We start from the raw sequence: 12543 nt of genomic DNA, 5'->3' as shown, positions 1-12543 counted from the left end.
AGTGCTGCTGAATTTCTTAGCACATTATTTCATTACGTGAAAGCTGGGAATTCAGTAATGACGATAATACAACATTAGAATATTAGATTACAATGGCAATTACCAATTTAAAAAAATCTCCAAAAACTTTACAGTGGCATGGTAGGGGAAAGGGAGTTAAAGCCTGCAAGAAAAGGCAGCTGTGTTCTTAACTAGTCAACAAACAGTTTAATTGACCACTGAAAAATTGGTTCCTTGCTTGTAACTTGCAAACAGAATGTGAGCCAAACCAGTGGGCATTCAGGCATCCCTTCCTTGTTTTTATCTTCACAGATGAAAACTTAAGGGTAGCCATATATTTTCCCCAGAAGGCCCCAGAGCAGCTCTTGGCCCAATTTTCAGTAGGGTAATGCCCCTTCCTCTGCAGCAATCTTCTACCTTAATTTTTAGCCTTAGCATGTCTTTTTATTAATTAATTTAATGAATTTTAATAATAATAATTGTATTTGTATCCTGCCCCTCCTTGGTCCACTCAGAGTCGGTAACAACAGGATTTAAAACATTGTACAAAAAATTAAATATTACATAACAAATAATAAATACATATTTTATTTCTGTACGGCCTTTTCCTGGTGGGCTCAACACAGATGTAACATGTGCTCTCCATAAAGGACCTGGATCACTGTGTTCTGGACCAACTGGAGTTTCTGGAGCAGCTTCAATGGTAGCCCTATGTAGAGTAAGTTACGGACATCTAATCTGAAGGTGATAGTTGCAAGGATCACTGTGGCTAGGCTGACCAACAAGAGATAGGGTCAAAGATGTCATGCCAGGTGTAGGTGCTAAAACAACCAGAAAACAATATCCATGACCTGGACCTCCATGGTTGGGAAGGTATCCAAGATCATGTCCAGGCTCTTGATGGTGACTGAGAGTGTTAGAACCCATCAACATTTCAAACCTTTTTTAAAAACTGCCTCCTCTTAATAATTTAAACCTTTCTGAGGGGTTAGCCAGAACTTGGAGGGATTTTATCTGCAGATGAATTCTCAGGCATGGAGGCCAATATCTTATTGCTGTTTTTTTTTTTAAGGCATGTGTGTCCTTCCAGCCTAAGCCAGGTTAAGAAGTATAGATAATCCAATTCCTGTTGCTTTAAGACAGAGAACTATATATTCACCTCTATTTTAAATTTTAAAAACTTCATTGTACTCATAAATTAAGCTGCAATGAATGAGCCATTTAGTCAGAGGAAGATGTCTCAAATAATTCCATAGACTGATTAACGAGATCTTTCTAGGAGAGCTCTCTGGAACATATGGGTTAAAGATTAGTGTGGAAGGTCTAGATGAGAGAATATTATGATGAAAGGTATGTAATTAACAAACATGTGCATTACAGGAAACAGTGTTCCCACTATTAATTATAAAAGCTGTGATGTTGCAAGGCTGAGCAGAAATGAAAATTGCATGTAAACTAGATTCAACCATTTCCTAGCATAGTCACCAAGTGTAATATCACTTCCTCAACTACTAAAGAAACAAAAAATAGGGCCTCAATTTATGAATATGCATCACATAATAAATAAGGGCTCTATAATAATACTTTCCATATCAGTTGTTGTTGTTGTGATTCATATCCACTGATTGGAATCAGACATGGAAGAGTGAAATTATGTTTAATTGTATCACAGTTGTCTAAGATTTCCTCCCAGAAGTTATGGCCAGGGCATAAGAGATAAGAAGAGTTTGTTTTTATATGCTGCTTTTCTCTACCATGACTGTTTCCCTACTGTAGGCTTCGTCTTGAGCTGTAGGCTGGAGTTTGCCCTGCCTCTTCCTGCTCCCACATGGGAGATCACTTGGCCTGGTGCACCTTGTCTGTCCCAAATTTATGCTCCTGCATAGGAGCCATGGCAGTTCCCAGGAGTCTCAAAGCAGCTTGTAATAACTTTCCCTTTCCTCTCCCCACAACCAACACCCTGTGGGGTAGATGAGGCTGAGAGAGCCTTGATAGTACTGTTCAGTGAGAACAGCTCTATCAGAGCTGCGACAAGCCCAAGTTTACCTGGTTGGCTGCATGTGGAGGAGCAAGGAATCAAACCCAGCTCATCAGGTTAGAAACCACCACTCTTAACCACTACACCAAGCTGGTAGACTTTGAATCTGCCCTGTTGATCTCCGATGGGCATTACCTTCTTCAGCCATATCTTCAGGACTTTCACCAGCCAATCAGATTCTGCTCTTAGGGAGAAATAGAGTTAAGTGTTACCCACATTTGGTGGGACCTCATTCCAGAACTCCAGACAATCTCTTCCAGTGATTTCACATAGATGTTAGAGAACATGAGTACAAAACTCTTTCCTGCAGGACTCCATGTTGTAAATTATATGGATCCAACAGCAGGTCTCCAGTTTCAACTTTTGCAACGAACTTCACAGAGCTCCTCACTCTCAACCAAGGGGAATATCACAGTTGGTGGTACTGAAAGCTGCTAAAAAAACTGTCTAGGATAATGGACCACTCTCAGTGTCCTAGTCAGGGAGGCAAGGGCCATTTCCATCCCATACTCAGATCTCAATCTGAAGTGAAATGGATCTAGATACGAGCCATAAGTGGCGGGCAATAAAATAATAATAATAATAATAATAATAATAATAATAATAATAATAATAATAATAATAATAATAATAATAATAATAATAATAATAATAATTCATCTTCTTCAGAACCATATGGAGTTGTGTAGCAACCACCATACTTCAGCACCTTGTTCAAGGATGTAATGTTGGCTCCAGGGTGGTAATTTTTTTAGGCTTTTGGGTTTCTGGAATACCTTCTTCAGAATTATTCCCAGAATTATTCTTTCAAAGCAACCAAAATTACAATTTAATGATCATTTTTAAAAAATTGAATGGTGCCCACCATCCTGATTTCTGACTCCTTTTATTCGTTTAGAGGTCTGTAGAGCTGAGATTTATGCAAACTGTGCATGTACAGTCTCTCTGTGTGTTTCAGAACCTGGATGAAGGCAGAGTCCTGAGGTCTAACTATAAAGCTGAGGGTTATACTATTGCATGAGTCTGTCTAAACACAAAAAAGATGCTTGTGAGGACAGTAGATGGGGTCCCACCCATCCCTTCAAGCTGCAGTAATCACAGAATGAAAACCAGACCATTGTTATGACTCTGACTGATCTGAGTATATTCTAGATCAGGGGTAGTCAAACTGCGGCCCTCCAGATGTCCATGGACTACAATTCCGAATGCTGGCAGGGGCTCCTGGGAATTCAAGTCCATGGACATCTGGAGGGCCGCAGTTTGACTACCCCTGTTCTAGATGGTCAAAAGGTAGGAAAATTCCATCCTGTTACCTTCTGGAGGACCAAGGCCTTTAAAATTAAAATAAAGGGTTTTTTTGTACTCTGCTTTTTAATATGTGGAGGAATCTCAAAGTGGCTTATAATTGCTTACCTTTCTCCCCACACCAGTGAGGTAAGTGAGGCTGAGAGAACTCTGAGAGGCTGTGGCTGAACCAAGGACACCCGGCTGGCTGCATGGGGAGAAGTGGGGATTCGCCAGCTCAGAGTCAGCAGATCTTAACTACAACACCAACAGTTTCCTGAATAGTGTCTCTTTATGTCTTCTTCCTTGTCCAGTTTGAACCACGAGGAAGCCTAATTTGCTTCAACCTGGATTCCCACTTAAGTTGATGAGTCACCTATTCCACTGGACAACAGGAATCCAGGAAATTTAACCATTTGAAGCCCAAACTCTGGATTGTCTGCAGCTGCAAGATTATATCACGGCACCTGTTCACAATGGTTTACTTCACAAGCATGAGGGGCGCAGAAACATCCTTCAAGGTAAGATGATGCATTGTTCAAAATAAGCATCCAGGCCACCTAAATCACTGATGAAAGCCAGACCCAGGCTGTGAACCATATGCTTAGCTCCTCTAAGATGGAAAACCCTTGCCAGTTTTATAAATATGTTCACAAATGTGAATGCTTTTGGCGGCAAAGTGAAAAAAAATCCCTCGGGCTGAGATTTCACATGACAAGTTTCAACCAAGAGGAAACAGAAAGTTACAGCCAAGTTATAAACCCCAGGAGCGCAGGGGTGGAGTGGGGATGGTGCCTAATGGAGAAGCTGGCAGTCAGCTAAGGATATTACTGCAAACATCATGCTAGAACAACAGCATCACTTGAACAAGGAACTGCCTCTGCCTAATCTACAGCAAGATGTTTGGCTTGGCTTTCATGTTGTGGCTTGCCAATATCTACAAATAGAACGAAACAACACGGGGGGGGGGGGTATGGACTCATTCATTTTTATATTTCACACAATTTGCCACCTTGAACTGTGTTGCATTACCTCTGTCTATTTAGACAGCTCCTTTTCTCTCACCATTCGTCCAAGGGACTCAAAGGAACATACCTGGTTCTCCCTCCTTATTTTAGCCTCATTAGCAATCCTGTGAGTATGACTTCAGTGAAGAGAGAGAGTGATCCAAGGTGATCCAAAGAGCTTCATGATGGAATTTGGACTCTGAACCCGAGTCTCCTAACCATCACTAACCATGACATCACACTAGCACTCCTTCCTTCCTTCCTGGCATCTATGCCAGTTTAGAATGTTCTGTCCAGAGGTGAAGCCAGCATGGAGCAATAGTGAGAAAGTGGCAGGGCTAGCCCTTCCCATCTTCAGCTTCAAGCCCACCATCCACCCAGGAAAACAGTAGTGGCAAGAAGTTTAAGTTACTCCCCCCCCCACACACACACACATGCCAAGCTGTCACACTCTGTCATAAGCAAACAATAGGGAGCAGAATAAGTCTATGTAGATGTAAAGGTGGAGCTGCAGGAATGATTGGCAGTGGCTGGACTCCTCATAGTGCTGTTGTTTTGGAGTGCCTCCCCTTCACTTCCTCCTATGTACATGAGCAGGGGCTGTGGTGAAACAGTCCCACTGATTCACAAGTCACTGATTCACTCAGTCTTTGAGGCCTCTAGGTACCCAGTGACTGTCCCAAGTCTTTGTCTAGGAACATGCCATTTCCTCAGGTCAGTTGACCCTCAGCAGGGCTTGCTTTCTAATCTCTCTTTTGCTACACTAACACCAATTGATTGTTTTTAGAATGGAGGGGGCCAGTACTCCCAGTTCCTGTCCCACACAGATTTATAAGCCTCTTGGTACTGAGCCTTCATTTACCGAGCAACTGATGACTAATGGCATGGTTTCCCACCCATCTGTACTCTCAGGGAAATAACAATTTAGTGACTGATGCCCCCCCTCCCCTGGTGCCCATTTTAAATAGCAGAGAACAACTATCAGGTTTTAAAAGAGCAGCAATTTTTTATTAAAAGTAAAAATTCCTCAGCACAGCAATGACTGTTGCAAAGAATGAAACACAAAGGCGTGAACATGTTGTCATGATCTCTGACACCTTGTGGGACAAGAATAGCCTCTACCTAGCCTTCCCTTTTACTGTCATCACCATCACCTGGGGGTAACGTCCAGCCCATTTCTTTCCAAGGAGCTGCTTGAGGATGACTCCACAGCTGTGTATCACTGTAGCATACCAAGGAGCCAAGGCAGGTGGGTAAACACTTGTGACAGCTCTCTCTAATTAAATAACTACATTACAACAAAGCACAAACCCAGAATATTACCTTGGTGCACTAATCAAAAGAAACAAAATGAAAATTATTAACTAGGGTCTCATAATCCATGGTCTATTTGGTCTTTGTTAGTTGCATTTGCAGCCATCTTTAGCATCATTCTACACAGGAGACAGCTCCCCTAATCACCACCAAAATTGAGCTCCCCTTTTCTGACTCCAACCCACAGGTGCTCCAAGGTGTTCAAGCTTGCCAAACCTGGACTTTCCAAACAAGAGATGTTAACACAGCAAGGGACTAGCATGCTTTCCTGTCAGTTGGGAAAAGGTCCTTCCTATCCAGTGAAGAGCACCTCCCCATCCCAGCCACAGAGAAGCTAGGGGCCCTTTCTACCTCCATAACATCACTTGCCCCCTGCCTCTCATCCAGCACATGTACAGTTCTCTCATCTTTCACTTTCCATGTGCTCTAGCTGATCTTGTTCTAGGACAGTGTCTCTTAATTAGAAATTACAGTTTTAAAAACTTCCCAGAACACTGGAGTCTTTTTCTATGCAGCCAGCCCCTTCTCAACTCCATGTGGTACTGGTTGCCATCCAGATGAAGCTCAGATGTGAGAGCTCTTTCCTCCATATGCTTTCAGGCAAAGAAGGTCCCTTCTAGGTGTCAAAATCAACCTTGGTGTAGTGATTAAGAGTGGTGGCCTCTAACCTGGAGAACTGGGTTTGATTCCCACTTCCCTACATGCAGCCAGCTGGGTGACCTTGGGCCAGCCAAAGCTCTCTGAGCCCCACTTACCTCAAAAAAGTGCCTGTTGTGGAGAGAGGAAGGCTAGGCGAGTGTAAGCTGTTTTGAGATTCTCTTGGGTAGTAAAAAGCAGACTAGAAAAAACAGGTCTTTTTTCATTGTCTCCAGCCAGGATGGCCTTGATCATTTCCAAAGCTTTGATGGTTGGTGCGTGGGCAATACTTGGAAGAAACTGACTTCATTCTTTCAGTGCAACTGTTGCCAGGAGAGAGAAAGAATACATTTAAAACTAAATGAGGGTGTGGGTAAAAAATAAACCACAGGACAGTGTTGCAAAGAGGGCTGAAAAGGAGCTGTGGGAATTGCTCCTTCCTATATAGTGCCCTATGTGGCATAATAAACAGACATTTGGCATTGCAGACATACGTTCTTCTTCCTCTATGCCTTAAGTACATTGTTCTTGTAACAATGCCATTAGAGAAGCCAGTACTGCAGAGAGCCAGTTTGGTGTAGTGGTTAGGAGTGCGGACTTGTAATCTGGCATGCCAGGTTCGATTCTGCACTCCCCCACATGCAACCAGCTGGGTGACCTTGGGCTCACCATGGCACTGATAAAACTGTTCTGACCGAGCAGTGATATCAGGGCTCTCTCAGCCTCACCCACCCCACAGGGTGTCTGTTGTGGGGGGAGGAATGGGAAGGCGACTGTAAGCCGCTTTGAGCCTCCTTCGGGTAGGGAAAAGCGGCATATAAGAACCAACTCTTCTTCTTCTTCTTCTTCTATCCTGAAAAGAGAAAGAATATTGTCTAAGACCAGCCAGGGATCTCATAGTAGAGGACAATTCAAATGTGGCATGGTCTCACTCATACCACAGGGTCTTAGTCACAGCCCCCCTCATTTTGTTGGGGTGGTTATTGTGTCTGAGATCAACTGGTGACTGCAGGTTACGGGCTAGTCAATTGGGTCTTTGTGGAGGATGGGAATTACGGGGAGGTTCTATCCTGACATTGTTGGTGCGGTTAGCTATTAGTAGGTTTGTTTTAACCGTATTCCGGGGTTTAATTGCACTGGGATTTTAACTTGTAATCCGCCAGTAGTCAGTATTTCTGAGAGTGGTGGGGAAAAAAATCCAAAAATAAATAAATAAAATAACTAAACTATACTAGCTTCAGGGCAACTCCAGAGCTCACCAAATGCCACACTGGTATAATGAACTCTTTTGTTTAATGGTGGTTCTTACTGTGCCGCTACTTATTAAGAAGTCCACTGATTCCATGTACAGAAAGTGTTTGGGTGTGGACATGGATTGTAGAAGCCTGAGCTCAAGGTCCTAGGTAGCTGAAAAGTTTCCTTGGTGCTATTGAACAAAGAATTCTTTCTTTATTCATGCAAAATATGAGAAATTTTTTTGTTTGATCATGTATACTGCCTGTTTAAGAAAATTTGAGTCCAACAACACCTTTAAGACCAACAAAGATTTATTCAAGGTGTGAGCTTTGGATCCTAGGAGAACAGATATAAGAAGAGTTGGTTTTTACATGCCACTTTTCTTTACCCGAAGGAGTCTCCAAGCAGCTTACAGTCACCTTCCCTTTCCTCTCCCCACAACAGACACCCTATGAGGTGGGTGAAGCTGAGAGAGCCCCGATATCACTGCTCGGTCAGAGCTTAATCACAGCTTAATCAGCACCGTGGCGAGCCCAAGGTCACCCAGCTGGCTGCATGTAGGAGAGTACAGAATGGAACCTGGCTCGTCAGATTAGAAGTCCGCACTCCTAACCACTACACCAAACTGGCTCTCAGTACACCAAACTGGCTCTCACAATTAGTAAATTGTGTTGTTACATCCAAATTATAGAACATGGTCTTAAAGGTGCTATTGGACTCAAATTTTGTTGTGCTACTTCAGACCAACATGGCTACTCACATGAGCCTGTTTAAGGATTAAACAAGGGACATATTTGAAAAAGTGAGGGAAGAAGCAGACCCTTTAACTGAAGTTATTTTAGTTCTTAAGGCATTATAGTTTGAATTTTATTTAATTTTTATTTTTATTAGACTTATGTACCACCCCACCCAGCCAGCTGATTTGGATGTTGTAAAAGCTGATAAGTAAAAGCTGATAAGATTATGAGCCCTGACCTGGTTAGCCCAAGCTAGCCTGATCTCATCAGGTCTCAAAAGCTAAGCAGGGTCAACCTTGACTAGTATTTGGGTGTAAGAGCATCAGGGAATACTAGGGTCATGTCATGGAGGCACACAATGGCAAATCACCTCTCCATGCCACATGACTTGAAAATGGCACAGGGCTCACCATAAATCATTTGTGATTTGACTTTAAGAACAACAAGATAACAGGGGTGCCTGGGATCCCGTGGCTTTATAGCTCATTTCCAGATAACAGAGACTAGTTCCCCTGGATAAAATGGCTGCTTTGGAGAGTAAACTCCCGACCCCAAATCCCACCCACTCCCTGCTCCACCTTTGAATTTCCCATGTATTTCTCAACCCAGAAGACAATAAGGTGGCAAAGTGCCCGAAAAATAGAATGGGTGATACCATTTCTGACAGCAAGGTTGGATTCCAGTTTTAAAAGTTGACTCACACAGCAGTAAGGAAGGTTCTGACTTCTTTCTTTGGCTGCAATTGCAATTAGTGTACTGTTTACTGTAGGAGAAAATTCAAAAATGTAAATCTTCATATTACCTACTTACAGTCCTTTTTACCATTTCAGGTCTACCACTTCATGGCCACCTGGAATGATTCTGCATGAGGAATTTGCCCTTGGACAGCCTCTCATTGCTCACGGGTTATAGTGTGGCTTCCACCTGATGTCAGCAATAACCTGGAGTTCTCAAGTGGATGGCATGAGTTTTTGTAAGATTTGCTCTGCAATGAGGGAAATCACCAACCCCGACTTCCCTCATCTTGCCACGCTGCAATTTGTGGCACAAACAGGGGTAAGCCTGTGAGAAATGTGTGACAGTCTTGGTAGCATTTTACCCGCCCGCCGCTCTCCATTTCTAGATCAAGAATTTTTTTTTAAATGGCGGGGTCCACATTCCTGCGGGACCACAAAGGTACGTGCCCTCAATAAAAATAAAATGTTCTCCTCATTGTGTTTGATAATTTTGGGATCTGGCACCTAAAACACCTTCCTATGTGTGTTTTTGGTAGTTGGATATTAACGGGGAAAGGAATGTGTGTGTGATGAAGCAGCCCTCTTCCTATTAGCTTGGCATCCATGCTCTGTCTTTTAAATCTTTACTGTGAACACACAATCATTGAGGTCCAGTTACCATGGCCAGCCTACCACAAATGTATCTGAAAATAGAGACCATTAAAGGAATCCCAAAAAGGGATCTAAGGAAATATTTCATAGTTGTTGTGTGATCCTCCAGCAATGCAGAAGTGTACGTTTTTTTTAAAATATATGTGTTCTGGTGTTGTGGCATTTCCCCATAGCAACATGGAAGTGCATAAAAAAAAATTGGGTGGCTGAGGGGGGGGGAGGAAGTTTGAGCCCCCAGAACAACAGCTGTGAAAGGATTGATGGTTGCTTGATTGACAAGCCAAGGAGCGGGGAGAGAAGCTTGGGTTCTCTCTTCTGGCTTCTCCACCGCCTCCTTAGGAGGCAAAAAGCCACAATGAGGCAGCGGGAAAATACAGGAGGAGTCTCCTGTCAGGAAGCCTACAAACACACAGCTTCCAATCATGTGTTTGCAAGCAGGAGGCTGTCTCAGAGGTGCAAATCCCCAGGTGGGACCTGATATCATAAAATCATAGAGTTGGAAGGGAACTCCAGGGTTATCTAGCCCAACTCCCTGCAGAATACAGGAAATTCACAACTACCTGCCCACCCACAATGACCCTGGTTCCATATTCAGATGATGTATCCCCACAACCCTCAATCCTTGGTCAGTATGGTCTGGAGTAAATTCACCTCTCGACCCCAAACTGGTGATTAGCATTTCCCTGGGCATGCAAGAAAGGGCCACAAAAGTCAAGCTCAGACATGGTCCCACCCACTTACAATCTGCCTATTTTCACAGAATCAGTATTTCTTTCAGATAGCTATCTAGCCTCTGCTTAAAAAAGTCCAAAGAAGGAGAACCAATCACCTCTTGTGGAAACCTGTTGCACTGAGGAACCACACTGTCAGCAACTTCTTCTGGATATTAAGCCGAAATTCTTTTGGAGTAATTTAATTCCATTGGCTATGGTCTGGGCAACAGAAAACAACTCTGCTCCATGCTCTATATTAGCGATCCCCAACCTGTGGGCCACGGACCACATGTGGTCCTTTGACTAATTGGAGGTGGGCCCCGAAGGACGCCTTCCCCCCCCCAGCCCTTTACAACCCACTTCATTGTTGTGGTGTGTCTGTATCTTATTTTGAAGGGATGTTTAAACAGTACCATAGCGATCAGAGAGTGCTAGGGCAGTGGTTGAGAGTAGAGGAGTAAACTACCCCCCCCACCGGGCCTCTGTAAAAGGCATTAAATGGTTCCCGGTGAGTGGTCCCCGGCGTTGAGTGGTCCCTGGTGATAAAAAGGTTGGGAACCACTGCTCTATATAACAGGACTTCAAGTACTTAAAGATGGCTATCCTATCACCTCTTAGTTGTCTTCTCTCCATGCTAAACAGACCAAGCTCCCTCAACCTTTCCTCATCCATCTTGATCTCCAAACATCTCACCATTCCCCAGTCCTCCACATGCAGCAAGCCAGGTGAACTTGGGCTCATCACAGCACTGATAGAGCTGTTCTGACTGAGCAGTAATATCAGGCTCTCTCAGCCCCACCCACCTCACAGGGCGTCTGTTATGGGGAGAGGGAAGGGAAGGTGAATTTGAACCACTTTGAGGCTCTTTCAAATAGAGAAAAGCAGCATATAATAACAAATTCTTCTTCTTCTATCAGGATCAGACACTGTTGAAATGTGGTTTTAAATGTTTTAATAATAGTTTTGTTAAATGTTTATGAGAATAATTTTATTTTTACTATACTGTACATGCTATTTTATTCATGTTCATGCCCTGAGCTGCTTGCAGGAGGGTGGTATACCACTTTAATTAATGATGATGGAATGGATAAGGGCCAGTTAAGTAATGCTCAGTCCAGACAAGGGTGAGATACTGACAGTAGAGTTCTTCAAGACTGCACTCCCCTGAAAGAACAGGTTCATAGTTTACAGCCATTCCTTGAAAGGTGTAATTGACCGTTTCTGCACTGGAGGTTTTGTGCTGGGCTGCAGACTGGGATTTGAGCTGGGGCAGGTTGCACCACCTCTTCCTGCTCCCACACAGGAGAGCATTTGACCTGGTGCACCTTATTAACCTTGGATTTGTACTCCACACAGGAGCAGGGGCAGCAAGGTTCGCAGTGTGGAATGGTCCAGTGATACATACTCATCCAGAATATACTATTGTAATAGAGATTGATCTCAAAGAATCAAACACTGGAATTAAGATTGGAGGAAGGAATATAAATAATCTTTGGCATGCTGATAATATTAATGTTATGGTTATCTATATGTTATGGATTGTTCCTTGTATTGTTTTCTACATTTTATGTAAACCGCCCTAAGCCCACAGGGAGGGTGGTATCTTTACACCGCCCGTGGCGCCGCGGGCGCCACGGACTAAATAAAACAGTAAGCCCTTGGAAGGCGGGCTGTGTCCGGGATGAGGAAGGGTGCCGATTGGCCCCTTCCTCATGACAGACTATCGGAGGGATCAATCGGCAGGCGCGAAGCGCCTGCCGATTGGTCCCTCCGATTCCTTGCCGGAGCAACTGCGAGCCGCGCATAGCGCAGCTCGCAGTTGCTCCAAGCCAGCCGGCCTCTAAGAACCTCTAAGCCAGTGGTCCCCAACCTTTATTAGGCTGGGGACCGGCAGGGCATCGGGCCGCGCCCGTGGGGCCGCCCCCGCGGGGGCCGCGCCCGCGGATCGGGCTGCGCCGCGCCCACGGGCCGCGCCCGCGGATCGGGCCGCGCCCGCGGGCCGCGCCCGTGGATCGGGCCGCGCCCGCGGGCCGCGCCCGCGGATCGGGCCGCGCGGCCTCTCGCCGATTCAAGCCGCCGCCCAGGGAGCCCCCGGCCTCTAAAAACGCATCGCCGGCACAAGAAGATGGCCGCCGGCAAGAAGACCGCGCCAGGGAGCCGCCCGCCGAAGGAGCTGCCCACCGCAAAGGA

The 12543-nt window shown here is 44.6% G+C and overlaps 1 long non-coding RNA gene across 2 annotated transcripts in view; it reads left to right on the top strand.

Annotated features, from left to right (window-relative positions):
* Window positions 1–9695, top strand: part of LOC143837030 (uncharacterized) — a 28513-nt gene extending 18818 nt beyond the window's left edge. For both annotated transcript variants that reach the window (XR_013230896.1, XR_013230901.1), the window contains exons 3-5: window positions 3637–3843; window positions 5517–5578; window positions 9083–9695. This is a non-coding gene — a long non-coding RNA (uncharacterized LOC143837030). The remainder of the gene's footprint in view (window positions 1–3636; window positions 3844–5516; window positions 5579–9082) is intronic.
* The last annotated feature ends 2848 nt before the right edge of the window (window positions 9696–12543 follow it).

This window comes from Paroedura picta, chromosome 1, assembly GCF_049243985.1.
Source record: "Paroedura picta isolate Pp20150507F chromosome 1, Ppicta_v3.0, whole genome shotgun sequence".
Lineage (NCBI taxonomy): Eukaryota > Metazoa > Chordata > Lepidosauria > Squamata > Gekkonidae > Paroedura > Paroedura picta.
The sequence above is the reverse complement of the archived record's forward strand: the minus strand, read 5'-3'. Positions and strand labels throughout refer to the sequence as shown.